Source organism: Toxorhynchites rutilus, chromosome 3, assembly GCF_029784135.1.
Source record: "Toxorhynchites rutilus septentrionalis strain SRP chromosome 3, ASM2978413v1, whole genome shotgun sequence".
NCBI classification, from domain to species: domain Eukaryota; kingdom Metazoa; phylum Arthropoda; class Insecta; order Diptera; family Culicidae; genus Toxorhynchites; species Toxorhynchites rutilus.
Window position 1 is genome coordinate 38452903 of NC_073746.1, and position 19204 is coordinate 38472106.

Below are 19204 nucleotides of genomic sequence, written 5' to 3' on the forward strand. Positions count from 1 at the left end.
CGCAAGCGCCAGAGGGAAGAATTTTCAGTACGAGACTTTTCGTAAAATTGCATGTATAATCAGCTTACGCGTACGTTACGAAAATCTGATCTGTTCAAATTGTGTACACTTGATGGAAAAACATTGCCGTCGACTTGATTTTTGAAAAAATGCCGTTTTATGTAAACTATTTTACCAACGCCAATTTGTTGTGGAAACAGCAAATTTTAATCGCTGTTTCCACAACCGATTGGCGTTCATCCATAAAAGTATGCGAGAATCTGTTTCCAATTATTTTCTTCAAAATGCCGCCGTTGAGTGGAGCATGAGGATTAGTTACAATTTTTATGTGCAATATGCGATCGATCAAGGATAATTTTTTTCCTTTGAGGTGAGTTTGATTTTATGAATTTAAATATTTGACGAAATTTATATACAGAGCAAAGTACAAGATTTGTAGTTCTGAAAAAAATTGCTATTATAAATGTAGCACTGCATGGGGATGGACTGTTTTGAATTAAAATATTCGACATGACGAGCTTTTCGGAAAAATGATTTTCATTATGCTAAACGTTCATTACGGAAGATGTTTTTATGTGAAATTTGCTGTCCCTGCTAATCCATTCTATGCTATCAGATCAGATAGAAAATCACTTCCTATCACAATCAAATCACGTCACACCAAAGGGAAAATGGCGCTTGCGCCACATCACAGTGGAAATGGCGCTTGCACCACTCCGTTTTTAAGCTTTTACGGGATCAATTTTTCACATTTCTGTATAACTTCGCAGTTGTTTGAAAGCATTTGGAATTCTTCATCGATCTATAACCAAAAAAGGAAAATGTCAATTTTGGCGCTTGCGTCACTTTGCGAGATTACGGCAGTTCACCTTAAGCGTTGAGCGTTAGGCCGAGGACATAGTGAATGCGATGAGCGGGCTCGTTTGCCGGAACTCGTTTGCTCTTTCGTTCACGAATGCGGAAATCAAATGCAAACCGCACGGACCTGACATAGTGAACGCGATGCGAACGCTATTTCGATGCGGCGAAACTGTGGGTGGAGTGTTTTGCCGCGAGTGAACGCAAGTGAGCGCAATTGAGTTTTTGAGCGAAAAAGTAACCAAATGCCACTGAGAAAAATGTTTCATTTGCTGTACTTTCAATTTAGATTTTCGGTTGAAGCTTTTATGTTGAGTGTTGAGCGTTGAGCCTTGAGCGATGCGCAATTAGCGTTGAGCGTTGAGTGTTGAGCGCTGAGCGTTAAACGTCGAGCGTTAAATGTTGAACGTTGAGCGTTAAACGTTGAGCGTTGAACGCTGAGCGTTGAGCCTTGAGCGTTGAGCCTTGAGCGATGAGTAATTAGCCTTGAGCCTTGAGCCTTGAGCCTTGAGCCTTGAGCCTTGAGCCTTGAGCCTTGAGCCTTGAGCCTTGAGCCTTGAGCCTTGAGCCTTGAGCCTTGAGCCTTGAGCCTTGAGCCTTGAGCCTTGAGCCTTGAGCCTTGAGTAATTAGCGTTGAGCGTTGAGCGTTGAACGTTGATCGTTGAACGTTGAGCGTTGAGCGTTGAGCGTTGAGCGTTGAGCGTTGAGCGTTGAGCGTTGAGCGTTGAGCGTTGAGCGTTGAGCGTTGAGCGTTGAGCGTTGAGCGTTGAGCGTTGAGCGTTGAACGTTGTGCGCTGAGTGTTGGGCGTTTCCGTTTCCGATTTTGTTTTCTTTTGCTACCGCTATTTCGTTCTAACGCGATCTTAGTCTCTAACACTTTCTTTTTCTAACTCCACTCCACTAACTCCATTTCCGATCTCTTTAAGTCGTTTTTATTGAACCGCGAGCCACCCTCTTCGTTTCTAAAATGGCATCGGAGTACGATATTCGATTTCTGATGAAAGATCCCTTTCATTCTATACCCATATCGTAGGGGTTGTCCATCGTTGCTGGTCGTTTAGAGTTAGTATTAGCAAATCGGAAATGAAAACAAGATTATATCCGTTTTCCGCTCGTCAGTTATTTTCACCTACACCCAATCCATTCTGTTCGTTATCGCAAAACATTAGACCCGTATTTTTTTTATTTTCTTATTATTGTGCCAATTTCTATTTTTAGTCCGAAAAATCAATCTTTTCCATTTTTTCCCAAAAATGACTTTTTCCAAAAATTCATAACTTTTGAACCACTAAACCGATTTAGATGATCGACATATCAAATTGAAGCCAATGAGCTAGCTTTTTATTAAAAAATATTGGACTTGCAGAAAAAATGGGCTTTATTTTCATAATTATCGATTGTAGACGTTTTTTATTGTTTTCATGGCTTTGGGCTAGAGAGCTATACCCCAATAAACGACTAATAATACGGGTCTAATGTTTTGCGATGAAGAATAAAAGTACCAGTTTTGACGAAAATCTGAGAACCACTATATCGGTTTGGAGATTTGGTAAATAAAAATGGAAGGCCAAATGTGTTGCTAAGCATGAAACCCGAGGAAGGAATCGTTCGATTGGAGTCATCTTTATTATGATGTATTCGTCTCTGTCCGTAGATCAATGTTATGGAGAGAAAAATCGGAAAATTTTCGGAAAACTCTGGAGCAAGGTCGGAAAATTCAGAAAATCGAGTTCCAATATGTTTTACAATTACAGCCAAATAAGCGTTGTTTTCCCATTCAATGTTCGCGCTAACGAAATTGATCTTCGTTTGAAAGTGGAAATGGATTTTTAGGTAAAATAACGCACTCCTATATTTTCTATCTATATAAATAAAAGTGGAAGCCCAAATGTGTTGCTAAGTGCGAAACCCGAGAAAAGAGTCGTCCGATTTGAGCCATCTTTATTTTGTTTTACTCATCCCTGCCCATAGATCAAAGAGACCCCATAGAGAATTTTTTATGGTTTTTGAAAATCTTTGCTAGAGTGATCGAAGAAACATAGTTCTCATATGTATTACATCGCTGCCAAAAATCCATGGCCGGTTCAGGGTCATGAAGGGATCGGTTTGAGATAGGGATTGCATTACTGTGCCAAAATTTCAATAACGGGTTATTCGGTAATGACAATTTCATTACCGGTAAAACCGGTAAATTACCGGTAAAAAAAACATTGAAATAAACAATTTTCTTGAAAAAACGGCTTTTATCGACAATGATTAGTTTACAAGAAAACATTTTGTAATTTAGTTTGTTGGTGAAAGTAATACTTAAGGACACAAATAATGTTAATTTGGTCGTCTTCTAATCTAGATCGGATCTCATTAACGAAATTTCTCGAAGAGGAAAACGCACGTTCAGAGTCCAATGATGTTGGTTGTACATTACGAAGAGCATCGAATACCATTGCCATGTATTTGCCTCTGATGCCCTCTGTACGAAAACTTGTCTGAGGATTTTCATCAATCTGTCGTTGATACCTTTGATTACTGCAATCGTGGTTCAAGTTTTTTCTTGATGCTCAACTATTCTGCAGATTCTGCATCTTCCAGTGGATTTTTTCCTCCTGTTGTCCAGCTACTGAATCAATACCATAATTGTCAAATTTCATCAAGTCACGAACGATTTCAAATGCCTGCTTTATCAATACAGTCCGTGATGTTTGATAGAAGACACCAAGGTCATCATTAATTGTGTCATGACCACGAACAGAATGATTATTCATACACCCAAAATTAATTTTTAGCACATGTTTGTATAATCCCAAAAGAGGTGAAGAAGAAAAAAGAAAGAGATGTCTGCTCCCATAAATACAAACATTTTTAGGTTTTTAAAACGGCTCATTATTTGTTCATTTGACCCTTCAGCACACGAAAAAGCATTATTTCTGCCGAAGATGAAATGTTTTCTGCCAACGCTAGTTTGGGTGTATACGCGAACAAATCTGCATATTTCTGTAATCCTTTCAATGAGGGCTTTAAGCAGCTGCTTAGGAATTTCTGATGGTTACTCAGATGGCTGTTCTAGCAGAAATTGCAATCCGACATCAGTTTCATAAAGGATGCAGTTCTTCCGGCAAAGCAATTCAACAGCGACCAGAAATGGTTCGAATGCATCTACCAATTCCTTCATCGCTGAAGCTTATCCTGTGTCTCGTATTCAGATCGAGGAGTGATTTTTGAACTAAAGCTAGATCCGGTGCAACACTGTCTTTTGTTTTCGATTGTTTCGAATTGTTTCTATCTTATTTTGATTCTCGAGTAATATTTCAAAGCGGCATAAAAGCGAATATTATTTATGGTGTAAAAATGAAAATTACCTAAATTGCCGGTTATCGATTGTAAGATTACCGGTGATTCGGTAATGAAAAATAACCCGGTATTACCGGTAAAACCGGTTAACAATCCCTAGTTTGGGACCGCTATTTTTGAAAGCGTCGAAAAAAGGGACTTCCGATTTGGCGTCTGTTTTTCCCTCTTTTTAACACTACCGAACTATTCCGACCAGTAGAAAACATAGATGAAGGGTTATAGTATACATTCCTATGCCGATGGCGCCAAAAAACACGACATTTAAGTAATGAAATTTTGTTGCAATTTAGGGGGTTGGATCAGGGTCACCGTCGAACTTTTTCAAGAAGGAGTCCCCATCATATTTTGAATAGAATACATTGTACTTTTTACTCTGAACATAACTTTAAATTTAGGTTAAAAGAATCTTCAAAACTTCCAACGCCAATGCTAACCTAATCTATTTTTTTTTAATTTTTCTAGAAATTGAGTTTAATTCATTGAACAACAATAGACATAAAAGCATTTTACCATAAACGCAATTCAATTGCAAAATATTCAAGCTCGTAGTTGCAGAACCACTGCCAACATCCATGTAGAATGCAAATATGCAACAGTGTATAACATTGTTGCTCCGAATCATAAATCGAATTTAAAATTATTACAATTTCATATAGCCACTCGGATGGAAAATCCACTCCAGTCTACCATCAAAATTCGTTTCCAGCTTTCAGCGGCACAGACACAGGCATTGGGAGGGTGGGAGAAAATTAATGACTATCGCTTCAAGGGACATTCTTTCTTTGCTATCATATTCATCACTGGCTTCGATCAGTCGGGAATTGATATAGAAGTATTGTCATTAAAAATTAATAATACCGTAAGCTGTGAGAGTTTTCGATTCACAATCTGTTCAATTCGTTTATCGCTTGTACGATAACGAGATTATTTTAATGGGTGTATACTAACTTTTACTTGTGTACATCTGGTACACTTGATAGTTTGGCATTTCTCATTGTTACTTCCCGCAATCATTCATTAATCTCAAGTATATCTGGAATTCTCTCAAATTAATTATTGTACGCAACAATGTAAATGACCCGCAGTCGCCTCCGCGTTCGCAGCTGTGCCTGTTCGGCGCGAGATATCACTCCGACCATTGTTCGAGGAGATTCACGAAATGCTGTGTAAGCACACAGTAGCTTCAGAATCCCGTTCTCAAACAATACAATGTCTATCCGCTTTGCGAAGAATCCTGCCACTTCACCAGTGAATGAATGGGCACCACACGTATGGATACGTACAGTGGTAGAACCTATCGGCACTTTTATGCCTACAGGAGAACAAACATGAAAAGGGTTTTTAGGTCACCTCTTCTCACCCCTCTGAATCCTTGCCACCACCACTCGGTCTGGCGTCTACTGGTGGCCGATCATTGGAGCACTCATTCATCGCTGCAGAAGACAGAACAGCAATAATTGAAATGCCTTATCAGCACGGGAAAACATCGAAAGCAAATTTGGGAGGATTCTGCCAACTTCCACCAGTGTAGCAATATTTGCAACAATCGAAATTGGGTTAGGCTAAAGCCATTAATCTTCGCGAAGAATGAAAATTTTCAGTGTGATGTGTGGAAGGGGAATTGAGATGAATAACCCATTTTATTTCGAATGGGAAAAGAAATTAAAATGTGCTTCTGCATGCTTTTAAACTTAATTTGGCTACGAAGGCCTTTCACGATGACAGAAACATATTTGACGAGCACATTGATCTTCTGTTTTTAACATTCAACTGTTATAATTCAGTGATTCGTCTTTGTTTCAGTCATTTTGACTCATCAATTGTCACTAACAGTTGCGGAACAATATTTGGTACGAATCGATTTGGGCACAGTTCTAAAATCCTTTTTTTTGGCAGACTTGTCTCACTTTTTAACTAGGCGAACCTAGCCAGAATTTTCACCTGCCCCGGGCTTCTGAATGCCAAAGGGGGACTAGGCTCTGCGGAATGCACGTATCTGCATGCTCGTGCTGTTTTTGTCCTGACCGAGGAACTGTCGGACAATCGCACAGGTGCCAAGGATGACCGACTTGTGTATGCCGGCCAATTCCTTCTCCATATTCAACACAGTGCGATCCCAGTACAGCTTGAAACGGTCATTTTCCAGGACAGGTGCAGGCAGGTACCGGTAGTTTGGTACGTTGTCTTCCAGTAGAACACATTGGAGCGTCTGTTGTCGATGAACAATACGGGCCACGTTGTTGTGGCGCTCGGTGTAGGCTGCGTTGGCCAAAACGGGACAGCCTCCCATAATGTGCTCTATGTTTTCACCTGGTTGATGCCACATCCGGCAAATGTCATCAACGTCTTGATGCCAGACGTACCGCCTGCAGTTTCTCGTCGGCATTATCCTGTCCTGGTTGGCTATCATGTCGGCTTCTACTACTGAAGAGAGTTCACCATACGTTAGCCACAGATTGGATGCGTCCTTGTCGACGTGTGGCCGGTCCAGTTGATGGGGGTGGGCACCATGCACTGCCTTCTGCTCCCAAGCTGCAATCTTCTCCTCCACTGTCTGCAGATTGCAGTTGAGTTGGTACTACGCTTGCGCCAAGTGCAGAGCGCTGTATCCTCTGTCGGCGGCGCAGAGAGTCCGGTATAGCGCGTTTTGGTTGACGCGTTCTGCGAAGTACTCGCGCAGTTGTCGTATCTGGGCAACACACAGTGCAGAAATGTCGACGATTCCAAGTCCCCCTTTTTTGCGTGTTAGTGAAACTATCTCCAGTGCCGATTGAGGATGGTGCATTCCGGCCTCTTTGAATGCTTTGCTCATCCTCCTCTCAAGGTCCTCTAGGTCAGTTTTGCTCCATTTGACTACACCAAAACTGAAGGTCAGCAGGGGAACCGCGAATGTGTTGATCGCGCGTACCTTGTTCCCCGCGTTGAGGAAAGTCCTCAGGACACAGTTCACTCGACTCAAGAACTTGTCTCGCAGTTCCGTCTTGATGTCGGAGTGGCGAATCCCGGTGAGCTGTCGGAATCCAAGATATTTATAGGATTCGCCTCGAACCATGTCTCTTATAAACTCGCCGTCATAGACCTCGTAGCCTCCGGATTCGGTGAGTTGTCCTTCCAGCAGGTGGACACAGCGGCACTTGTCGAGTTCGAACTCCATGCAGATGTCCCAGCTTATTTCTTCGACAACCCGGATAGCTACACCTAGACGCTGACGTGAATTAGCGTAGACCTTGAGATCGTCCATGTAGAAGGTACGGGTCACTTCTTCGTGGGCGCCGTCCCCATACCTTATTTTATAGCCATGACCGTTTCTATTGAGCGTCCTACTGAGGGGGTTCAGTGCCAGACAAAACCAAAGCGGGCCGAAAGAGTCGCCTTGGAATATCCCCCTCCTTATCTGCAGCGTTCTAGACTGCAACACATTTTCCCCATCTCTAAGGTGCAGAGACGTGCTCCACTGCCTCATCGCATGCTGCAGGAACCTAACGACGACGGGATCAATTTTGTAGAGCACCAATACCCCGACGAGAAACGAGTGAGGTATGGAGGCATATGCCTTCCTGTAATCGATATAGGCCATGCTTAGGTTCCGCTGGTTATAAACCACCTGGCCTACTATGGCTGCGTGCCTTGTTGAAGCACTCAGCTATCTTTTGATGTGCGACGGTCAGCTTCTTGTGCCAAGAGCTCTGAACACCATCGGGGCCCGGTGCTGCGCAGTTCCTCAGGTACCGCGAGGCTTCGCGGACATCGTTTTCTTCGACGATGATATCTGGCATCTCTCCAATTTCACCACAACTCTCCTCCTCCCGTCTTAACCACATTTGCCCTTCGCTATGTTGTATTGGGGTTTCCCAAATACCAGCCCAGAAGTTCGTCACATCCCTAATATCTGGCAAACCTTCGCGGTAGTCGGGCTTCTCGTCGATAATGTGGTCGTAGAACGCCTTTTCGTTATCTCTGAACATCCGATTTTGTTGTTGGCGCTTTGCAGAGTCAGAGTAACATTTCAGCCGTTTTGTTAAGACGCTCAATTGATGTACCAGTGTGTCGAGTTTTTCCGTCAGCTGGTGAGCTCCCAGCTGGCGAAGTTCAGTAGGCCGCACGATCACAGCAACTTGGCGAGATAATTTCGCCGATCTGCTGCCTCTTTTGTACGCCATAAGTCTTCCAATTGCGGCGCGCTTGTTTAGGATCCGTTGCTCCAATCTCCTTCGCCATGGAGGCTCACGCCTTTCACGGAGATGTTGGGGCAGTCCGCCTCTTGGCCTTATACGGTATCCTAAACTTTTGGCGGTCGCCACAGCAGCACAGTAAACTTTCAGTTGCAGCTCCTCCATGTTCTCAGCATCAACCAAGTGCAGCGGAAGAACGTGCTCGTTCATGAGCTTTACTGCACTTGTCAGCCTGCAGGAATGCTGCAACTTCGGGATCCTGGGGCGCGACAAAGGGCCTGTGTCGCGGAACTGTGAGATCGCCTCGTCGTAGTGGAAGACCAGATCGCGTAGTAGTTGTTGATCTGGCTGTGGGTCTTCCGACTCAGGGGGTTGTTGTACTGTGGCCTCCACTGGTGCTGATTCACGTGCCCCACTCGCGAATGAATTGCTCAGCCGTACTGAACTTCGTCTCGACACATCGCTTGCTCTGTTGTTCCTGAATCTTATTTCTCTCTGCACCTGCTGCTTGATCTCATCGATTTGCGTTTGGGAGAGCATGTTGTTGCGTACTATCGCTCTACGCCTCGCGTTCATCGCGTTCTGATCAAACCTCCCGACGAACTCTGGATACGCTTCCTCGAACATTTTTAGTATTCGAGGGCGACCGCTCATGTCCGTCTCCAAAGCAGTGCACTCTCCGATAATAATTTGAAGGCCCGGAAAATGACCGTTTAGTTTTATTGTTGGGTATTGTTTGTTCGCTCCACCAGTGCCGAAAATATGAATATATTCATTATAGAAGTTCACGCTACTGTAAACGGTTGATGTGATTTCTATAAATCTCATCATATTTCTTCACATGAATATATCACTAGTCTAAACCCACGCTTAGACAAAGTTGTTACATATGATAGAGCGCTCATTTTTATGTTATCAAAAATAGGGTGACCAAAAAAATATAACTTTCTTATCTTTAAAGATAGAGGTAAACATTGATATTTCTTCCAAAAAAATACGCTCTCTTCAAATGTTTGTCATTCTTTCTGGGGCAAACGTAAACAAAGTTTATTGGCGGATTTGAAAGAGCATATTTCACTCTACATGATGTGTAATTATCAAAACTATGTTATTTTTCGTGTTTGAGTAAATTGAAATTGGAATCATGAGTTTTTGGGTGAAAAACCATCAATAGCTTTGAGTAGGATTAAGATATAGACATGTTCTGCATTCGCAAAATGTTGGTATCGATAAGCTCTAAAAGTTTTACGAAGACAGTTTTGATGTAGAATTTGGAATATAAAAGTTAAAGCAGAAAAAACACGTTTTTTTAATGGTCACCATAATGCAACTTAGAAAAAAGCGCAAAATCGATTATTTCAAAAGATAGAAAAAAGCTTTGTTCTATAAAGTTCTTTAGAATAACTGGGGCTACAACATTGTTGAACTATGTTTATCTCTATCTATAAAGAGAGAAAAGTTAGATTTTTCATTTCATCGACAATTTTGGTCACCCTATTTTTGATAACATAAAAATGAGCGCTCTATCATATGTAAAAACTTTGTCTAAGACAGTTTTTGTCCAAACAATAAATATCTCCCACAAAGTTGTTTTTATCGCTTCCTATTTGAGTTGCATTAGGGTAACTATGAAAAAACGAGTTTTTTTACTCTAACTTTTACATTTAAAACTATACAACTATATACTATACAGAACAAGTCAATAGCTTAATCCTGCTCAAAATTATTGATGGGTTCTTATCCAAAAACTCATGATTTCAATTTTAATTTACTCAAACACAAAAAATAACATAATTTTGAAAATCACATATTATATAGAGTGAAGTCTGTTCTTTCAAATTCCGTCAACAAACATTTTTATGTTTGCCCCAGGAAAAATGACAAACAAATGAAAAAAGCCTGTTTTTTGGGAAGAAATATAAATAACTTTGAGTAAAGTTGAGATATTGACAGGTTCTGCAAAATGTTTGTATTAGTAAGCTCTAAAAGTCTTTCGAATACAGTATGCATGTAAAATTTGAAATATAAAAGTTAGAGCAAAAAAACATAAAAGCAAGCGCTCTATCATGAGTATTAATTTTGTCTAAAACAGTTTTTGTCTAGAGAATAACTGTCAAGCTCTGAATGCTAATTTCCACTGCTTTGTGGCCTAGAGGAGATGACTCCTGCGTTCTGTTTGGATAAAACAATCAAAAGTAAGAGAAATCAGGGTAATACCGACACCCTAAAGATTTCTACATATTCCCAAGATCTACAGTGTTTTCGACTTGTAATCGTTACAGAATTTATCTTCAACTGTTTATGAACCATTCTACACTATCTTTTGATCATTTTCTGAGTAGAACTCGAGTTTTGATAGAATACAAAAATAGATGTTTTCAGGTGAAATAAATTGGAGTGCGGGTGAGATCGACCCCATGTTGGGTAAAACTGACACCTTTGAAGAAAAGAATGAAAACATGTTAAAACAATTTCAAATTATTAAGAGGTTATCTATATACTATGTGAACACTTTAAGATCCCAACTTACGTGAACCTCCACGTGAAATGTGCCGATGAACCTTGAACGATGAACGTTTCTGCTATGGTTAAAGCCAATATCGGGACTGCGGATAATATTTCCGTGGTAAAGCTTGTCCCAAAAGGAAGAGAATTGGATTCACTTACATTCTTATCCTTCAAAATTGGGCTCGACCAATCGTTCAAAGATAAAGCTTTAGATCCATGCACATGGCCTGAAGGGTTGCTGTTTCGGGAATTCGTAGACTACGGTTCACAAAAATTTCAAGTTTCTCCGAAGTACAAAAGGTCTACCACGCCGTTGCTGCCACCAGAAACAGTTTCATCGCCGAGATCGCCGATCCGGGATTTGAGCCAGTTTACTCCAGCCCGGGACGCAACAGTTTAAGCCATTCGGAAGGCCCCTATCCCTCCATCACAATCGTGTCCTTCCCGCCAACTGTCAACAGTTGTCCCAGACCTGTGTTTGAGCATGGAAAAGAGGTCTTCCAGCCTATCAGCACAGGCAAGTACAGCTCCACAGGATTCGATTCCGTACCTGATTCTCGTTACGTTTCCAGTCACATTTCGCTATCTAGAATGACAATACCATATAAGCATCGTCCATCCAGTCTCCGGTGGTCACTCTCAACGGAATGCACGCAAAACAGCTTCCAAGCCGCTCGGCACAGACTCCAAGACATTCCGTTCCTGTGTTCGGAGCTGGTGAGGGAGTCTTTCAACTTGCTACCTCAGGCAAGTACGACAACAGTACCGTTTCTTCGCTTCCTGAAACCTGTCCCATTAACAGTGTTACTTCGTCATCGTCAGCGGATTCCACGCAAAACAGAATGATGGAAACTCCCAAGCCGTCCAGCATAGTCGAGAATCGTCGTCTCTGCGCTGACCGCAACACCACGTCTTTCACCTCCAACATCCTGATGTATTATCAGAACGTTGGTGGGATCAACAGTTCTCTCGCCGAGTACCAGTCAGCCTTCTGTGACGGGTGCTATGATATTTACGCTCTTTTCGAAACATGGCTGAAAGACAACACGTTGACGATGCAGCTATTTGACGACAAATACTCAGTGCATCGACAAGACCGGTGGACTTCAAACAGCACCAGAAGCACTGGAGGTGGTGTATTGATCGCCGTTCGCTCGAGTTTCAAATCCAGCTGATTCCTTCTGTAAGCTCGTCGAAGACTGACGCTATTCTCTACCCATGTGTTGTGTATATTCCTCCCGATCGAGTGAATGATGCGGATTTGATTGAGAATCATCTTGACTCGCTCTATTGGGTGATTTCGCAGATGGGACCTAGAGATAACATTATAATTATTGGCGACTATAACATGGGCACGATATCGTAGCAGCACAATTCGGTTGGATCGCTCTATCCGATCAACTCTCGATCCTCGGTTGGATTAACATCGCGAAAATTGCTTGATGCATACTGCACTGCTGGACTCAAACAGATGAGTGGAATCGGAAACAAAAAACAGGACGTTAGAGTTATGCAAGCTCCATCACCGCTCGTTAAAATCTGTAGACATCATCCTCCCATACTAACGGAATTGAAAATATGTCAACAACAACGCTTTTGCGACACTACTGAGAGCGTTTTTTACGATTTCAGTAAGGCCGATTTCGATGGCATGAACGATTTCTTTTTACGTGTGCAGTGGAACGAAGTTTTCCAAGTTTGCGACGCTAACCTCGCTGCTCCTACTATTTCTGGTATCCTGCTTTTGCTATCGACCAATTTGTTCCTTTGAAGTCCAAACGCCGTTGAAACCAGCTTGGACAAATGCCGATCTCAAATTTTTTAAGAAGATGAAACGAGCTTCACTCAGACGGTACAATTCTACGGATTCTACGAGGAGTAGATACTTGAAGTTAAATAACGAATACAAACAGCTTAACAATCGTCTGTACAACGCTTATCAGGACAATTTGCAAAGACGCATCAAGAATAACCCCAAAAGTTTCTGGCGCTACGTAAATGAACAACGAAAGGAAACTGGACTGCCTTCAACGATGTCCAACGGTTTGATTGAGGCTGATACGATCTCTGACATTGCCGATATGTTTCGCTCTCAATTCAGCAACGTCTTTACTGACGAACAACTCGATCCGCCGGATGTGGCAGCTGCCACCCTAAGCATTCCTCGGTTTTCTACTTCTTTGCTACAGTTTTTAATCACCGATGATATGGTTAACACAGCAGGAAAGAAATTGAAGTCCTGACGGTATTCCATCACTTGTGCTCAAACGTTGCATGCATTCGCTGGCTAAACCACTCGCAACAGTGTTTAATCTTTCACTGAACTCTGGCGTATTTCCGAACTGTTGGAAACAGTCGTATGTTTTCCCTGTGTTCAAGAAAGGGTGCAAAAGGGTCGTTTCGAATTACCGCGGTATAGCTGCGTTAAGTGCCACGTCCAAGTTATTTGAATTGATCATTCTTAACGAGTTATTGCACAGATACGCGCATTATATATCGGAGGACCAACACGGATTCATGCCAAAACGTTCAACGACGACTAACCTAACTTGCCTCACTTCCTATGTAGTTCGTCAAATAGAAAATCGTCAGCAAGTGGATGCTATATACACGGATTTATCTGCAGCATTCGATAAAATGAACCATCAAATCGCAATAGCTAAACTTGACAAACTAGGCATGGATGGCGATCTATTACTCTTGCTGGAATCTTACCTATGTGGCCGTAGCATGTCTGTGAAGATTGGAGACCATGTTTCGAAACCCTTTCCAGCTTGCTCCGGAAACCCAAGGAAGTCACCTCGGACCGTTTCTATTCCTACTATACATGAATGATGTCAACTTCGTACTAAACTGCCTCAAACTCTCGTATGCAGATGACCTGAAGCTGTTCTATAAGATTGAGCAGCCACAGCCCACAAGACGCGGTTTTTTTTTACAACATTCGCTAAATGGTGTCATAGTAATAGAATGTCACTAAACGTGTCCAAATGCGCGGTAATTTCGTTTGGACGTAAACGCTCTCTTTTTCACTTCGGTTACAGTCTGGAAGGTGTACAATTACAGCGAGAATCGACTATCAAGGACTTGGGCATCCTGATTGATACGAAAGTTACCTTCAAGGATCACATTACACTCGTCGTATCTAAAGCCTCTTCGCAGCTGGGTTTTCTCATTCGTTTTGCCAAAAAGTTTAGGGATATCTACTGCCTGAAAGCTCTGTACTATTCTATTGTGCGCCCCATCCTGGAATATTCATCGGTCATATGGTCTCCTTACTACCAAAATGAAAACCAACGGATTGAGGCAGTACAGCGAAAATTCGTCCACTTTGCTCTACGTCATCTTAGGTGGACGGATCCATTTAGCCTGCCTAGTTACAAGAGCCGTTGCTTACTTATTAAACTGGAGTTGTTGGATGAGAGACGCAACGTAGCAAAGGCTTGCTTCATTGCAGACCTGCTGCAGGGCAACACTGATTGTTCTACTTTGCTCGGCACTTTAGACATTAATAAACGTCGTCGCAGCCTTCGTACACACTCGTTCCTTAGTACCCCTTCTGCTAGAACGAATTATGGTTTGCATGAACCAATGCGGAGTATGTCTCGTCTCTTCAATAGGTGTTACCACGTTTTTAATTTTAATATGACGCGTGAAACAAATAAGTGTAACTTTAGAAGGGTTCTGTGTTAATTTATATTATTTTACTTGTCATTAGGGTACAATGTTACCTGTTGACCTCTGCCAGGCTTTTTTGTTGACATGCCCGATTCAACGTTGGTTTTGGCTGTTTTATCAGTACAGCTCAACCGTTTTGTCTTTTGAATATAAACACGAGGCATCTACAAAAAGTAAGAACGCATTTTTCCTGTCTGTGAAACAAAAACCAGGTGTGGGTTTTACCCTGACGCAAGGTGTCGGTGTTACCCCGAATGGACCCGAAATTTCAAAACAATGTTTTCGAGCATTGATAAGCAACAACACCACTTACCGTCCCACTTACTGAACAATGATCTACAAAGAATTAAGCTCATAAAAGTATCGAATATTCCAAAAGTTTCCGACTTAAACACCTAAATTCCACGAGCGAAATTTTACATGGACTGTCTCCTGTTTGAGAGCCGTTTCTGAAGCGACTTCCGCAGCTGTGGGATGACTCGAAACGTAGGAAATGAGAAGTGTGTACAGGGGACATCGGAAAATTTTCAACAAATTGCTTTTTACTGAAAAAAATCAGGGGGTGTCGGTTTTTCTCTGATTTCCCCTATGTATGGAGGGGGAATGAGGGTGATGGAGGGTGAATTGTCAATTGTCGTTTTCGTTTCAAACTAACGACACACGAAGCCAAATACGTCAAGGCGATTTTCGATTGGACAAACAACGCCCGATACGATCTTACCACAGAAAGCGTGGGAAATCATTTTTTTCGCATTTTCCTTCAATGTTCCTATTTTTCTCGGGCGAAGACGAACACAACTGAACAGACAGTTCAAAAAGTACGATGATACTCACACATATACATACGCATTTTCCTATATCCAAACACTCCACACCCAAATACTCATGAAAACGAAAGTTACGAATCGTTCATTTTGAGCATATCATTTTGTAGTTTTGGTACAGTTTGATATAAAGTTTTTTTTTTTCGTCAGAGTAACAAATTAGCTTTGTACAGAACTTATAAGAGTTTGTCAAATTTACTTTTCGGTTTGCGGTGCGGTAATTATTTATTCAATTATTCATCATCAAAGAAAAGAGGTAATTTTTCATTCAAACAGAAATATCCCTATACCAAATGAAAGCTGATTAATGAAGATCAATTAGATTTGCTACTGATTTGGTTAGCAAAACAGAAAGAGATGGATTTTTTATTTCTTCCCGATATTCTTATTTACTTCATGAACACACACCCTGATAAAAACTTGTTCGTAAAATATTCCAAACTATTCCTAGTATTAAGATTCAAAATGCTGTATATTCCATATTCATGCGTTGGTTTTTCACGATGCTACAGCATTTCAAAAATCACCTAAAAATTTCGACTTCGCGCTCTGTACCTCTAATTTTTTGTCGAGTGAAATTGAACAGTTGAGTTATTACAAATCTAAGATTTGTAATGAGCTTGAGCTTGAGCTTGGGTAGACTGTACAATTCATAGTTGCACTCCGTGATTGACCTGAACCAACCAAATTGCACAAAGAATACAAATCTAAGATTTGTAATGTCCTAAAACCATTTGGAGAACGTTTGACCATCGTGACGAACTAATGAAGTGACAAAAAATATATAGAGGGTGGTATCCAAAATACGACCACATTGTTGACGTAGAATTATGAAATTGTTTACTCTATTCACTTGTTCAACACTTCGGATAGTGTTTTAAAACGAAACGAAATTCGAGAATTAGTTCAAGAAGATTTTCACGCATTTTTACTCACGGATATGATGAATGTAAACCGACCGCAAATCTGCAAATGCACATGAGACATACACCTAACAGCAAAATTTTCTGTTGAAGTGTTCACTTTCAGCCACTAGACTCATGACAATAACAACGAGAAGATCAAAACCAACTAATAGCCTAATAGCCTTTATGAAAGCAGGTTGAGAATTTAAAAATGTAAAGCTTTTAACTTTGAGCAATTTGACACATCATCATCATCTTTAAAAGTCACAGTCTTAACGAAGGCTATTGATTGCTCGCTGGCTGTACCGACACTATAATTTGATTCTGTTTATATATATATATATGGTCCTTTTAGCCGTCATTCGTCCCTGACAATAAAAATCGCAAAAGAAATCTACGCGCTCTGGGTCATGGACGAAGCACTAGCGACCGTATAAATGGCTAGAACTAAACCGATATCGATCGAGAGAACAAAAAATAAACCCATTTCACGAAATTAACGCCAGGTACAATCCGCGTTAACGATATTGTACTTCGTACTCCGTATTTAGTAAGCGACAATAGCAATAATGTATTTTCAAGTGAAATGAACACACATTCAAAAAAAAATATGAAAGACAACTACCATTTTCCAGTACATTTCCATATAATTTTTTTTTGTAAATCACTTTTCTCTGCAAGCGAAAATATAACGCAATAACGGAAAATTCAGAAAAAAAGGTTAAGTTAGAATCAGGACTACATGCTTTAAGTAATTAAATAACGCTAAATGAAAATTTTCATTCAAATTTTAGTGATTTGAAACAGATTTCGGGCCTTCCAATTTAATAAAGAATAGTTTGATCCCGTACTTGAATGTCGCCACCAGACTGTACAAAAAATTGCAATCGGGGAAGTATTAGTTTCAATATCTCCCTTCTTGTTTCGGATTCAGCTTTGCAAGGGTAGTGGTCGGTGGCGTCGAGTGAGGAGTGCGGGAGGTGCGGATAACTCTGTACACACGGCATTCTTGGAGGGTCTGTCGCAAGATGAAGATCTAGTCAGCAGTAGACCGACTTTCGGTGAAGCTGGCCCAATAACCTCTCACAGAAGAACTCATATCTCATAATAATAATAATAATTCGTTCACAATGAAAATAGTTTAGGCTAATAGGCTAACTTTATTTCATAAAAACATAATCTGTTTACCGATTTGTCGCCCCTCCTGAAAGACGTAGTTCTACGTCAAAAAGTTCTTTGTTTAACAAGCGATTTGAAGCCACGGACCAAAAATTGATGCTCAAACCATGAAACAAAAATATATTTGGAAAATAATCAAAACTCGTCTAGAAAGTAGTCTCATATCGTAGAACATCCGAAAACAAACTTTTTTTTCATATTTCCTTATTATGTAACTGTGAATTCCAATAATCAACCTTTATCTAACGAATAGCTCAACGTCAGACCCTAGGGACCGACACGTGGCCAACGTGTTAAACTTTTTTTTGAACCTGTTTCTCAGAAGAGCCCACACAGCGAAGCCTTGTTCTCTTTATAGATGCACCAGGAACACGCTTGATTTCCTCGAGCTTGGGCCAGAGCCCCGTCCTTGCGACTCTTTATCCTGAACTAGGGCCAGTTACTTATGGCGATGGTTAAATGGTTGGAATTTGGAATGGGTGCGCCTGGTTGACCCACTCCGGCCGCCAAGATGTCAAAATCTCTGGCAGAGGGTGAACATCAGCAGTACTAGACTAGTGTTCAACGGTTTGAAGTACTCTCGTAGGCAGATCAGCTTAATGGAACGATGATTGGCAGATTGCACGAAAAGATGTTTCTTTTTAATTGGGATCCATTCTAAGTGCAACCGGCCTCCAACTTGAATTATTCCTTCCACGATCTGGGGATGGATGCAACGTAGTTTCAATTTCCTGTGCATTTGACCACAACTGGCGAACTTTTTTGTATTGGTCTTGCGGTACTGCTCTTCAACTCTTCGAAACAGCATCAACAGGGTGCGTAAGTTGTCTTCGGAAGTCAGTGGTTTTACTACTCGAAAATCATTTCGTTAGTGGCGGGCATAGTTCACGCATAACCATCGTCGTATTACAGTGATTCGGAGACTTCGACGAATGCTGTGGTAGCGCTTGATGATGTCTGCTTCTTGTCCAGCAACTGGAATGGTTGAGGTAGTACGAGCTCCGGGAGCTTCCGTGCTAGTTGTGGGAATCGTTGTGGATTCAGGGCACGGCAAAGTCTTGAAACGTGACCATGGTGGTCCGTCCCACCACAGAGAAGTGTCAATAAGCTCATACTGGTCCTTTCTTCCAGGAATGTAATCGGCTGAATTGTGTTTTGACGAGACTTGGTACCACTCAGGACTACAGAGAGGTGGCCACTGTCGCAAAGGAAGACCAGCAGATGCAAGCATCGCGATAATTTCCCTGCGCAAGTCGGCGGGTGAATTGGTGCTGTCTGAACCCGTGATTAGATCGTTAACGTGGAAATCATGGCGTTGGGTAGGTGCGGCAAACGGAAATGGCTTCTCTTCGTCGTCGCCGAGCTTCGTCAATACTCTGGTCGCTTGAAACTGGGCACTACTGGTGCCGGTGGTGACAGTGTGAAGCTGATACACCTTGAGCGATGAACCGGGATCGTCACGCCACAGGATTCGCTGGAAAGGCTTACCTGACTTGTGGATCAGGACTCGACGGTACACAACAATCTCTATTCTAGGCATCGCAAAATTGAGTGTACACCTTAAATTTCTCCGAACAAATTAGTCTTGTAAGTTTTTTTGCGAATTAGCGTACTGTTTTCATCAGTGATTGTTGTCAACACTTAACCATTGCTTGGGCAGTGTTGGATTTTATTTTTGTTGATGTTTGCATTTTTTATCAAAATGGCAAGTTAGGAAAAAGAAATAGATATT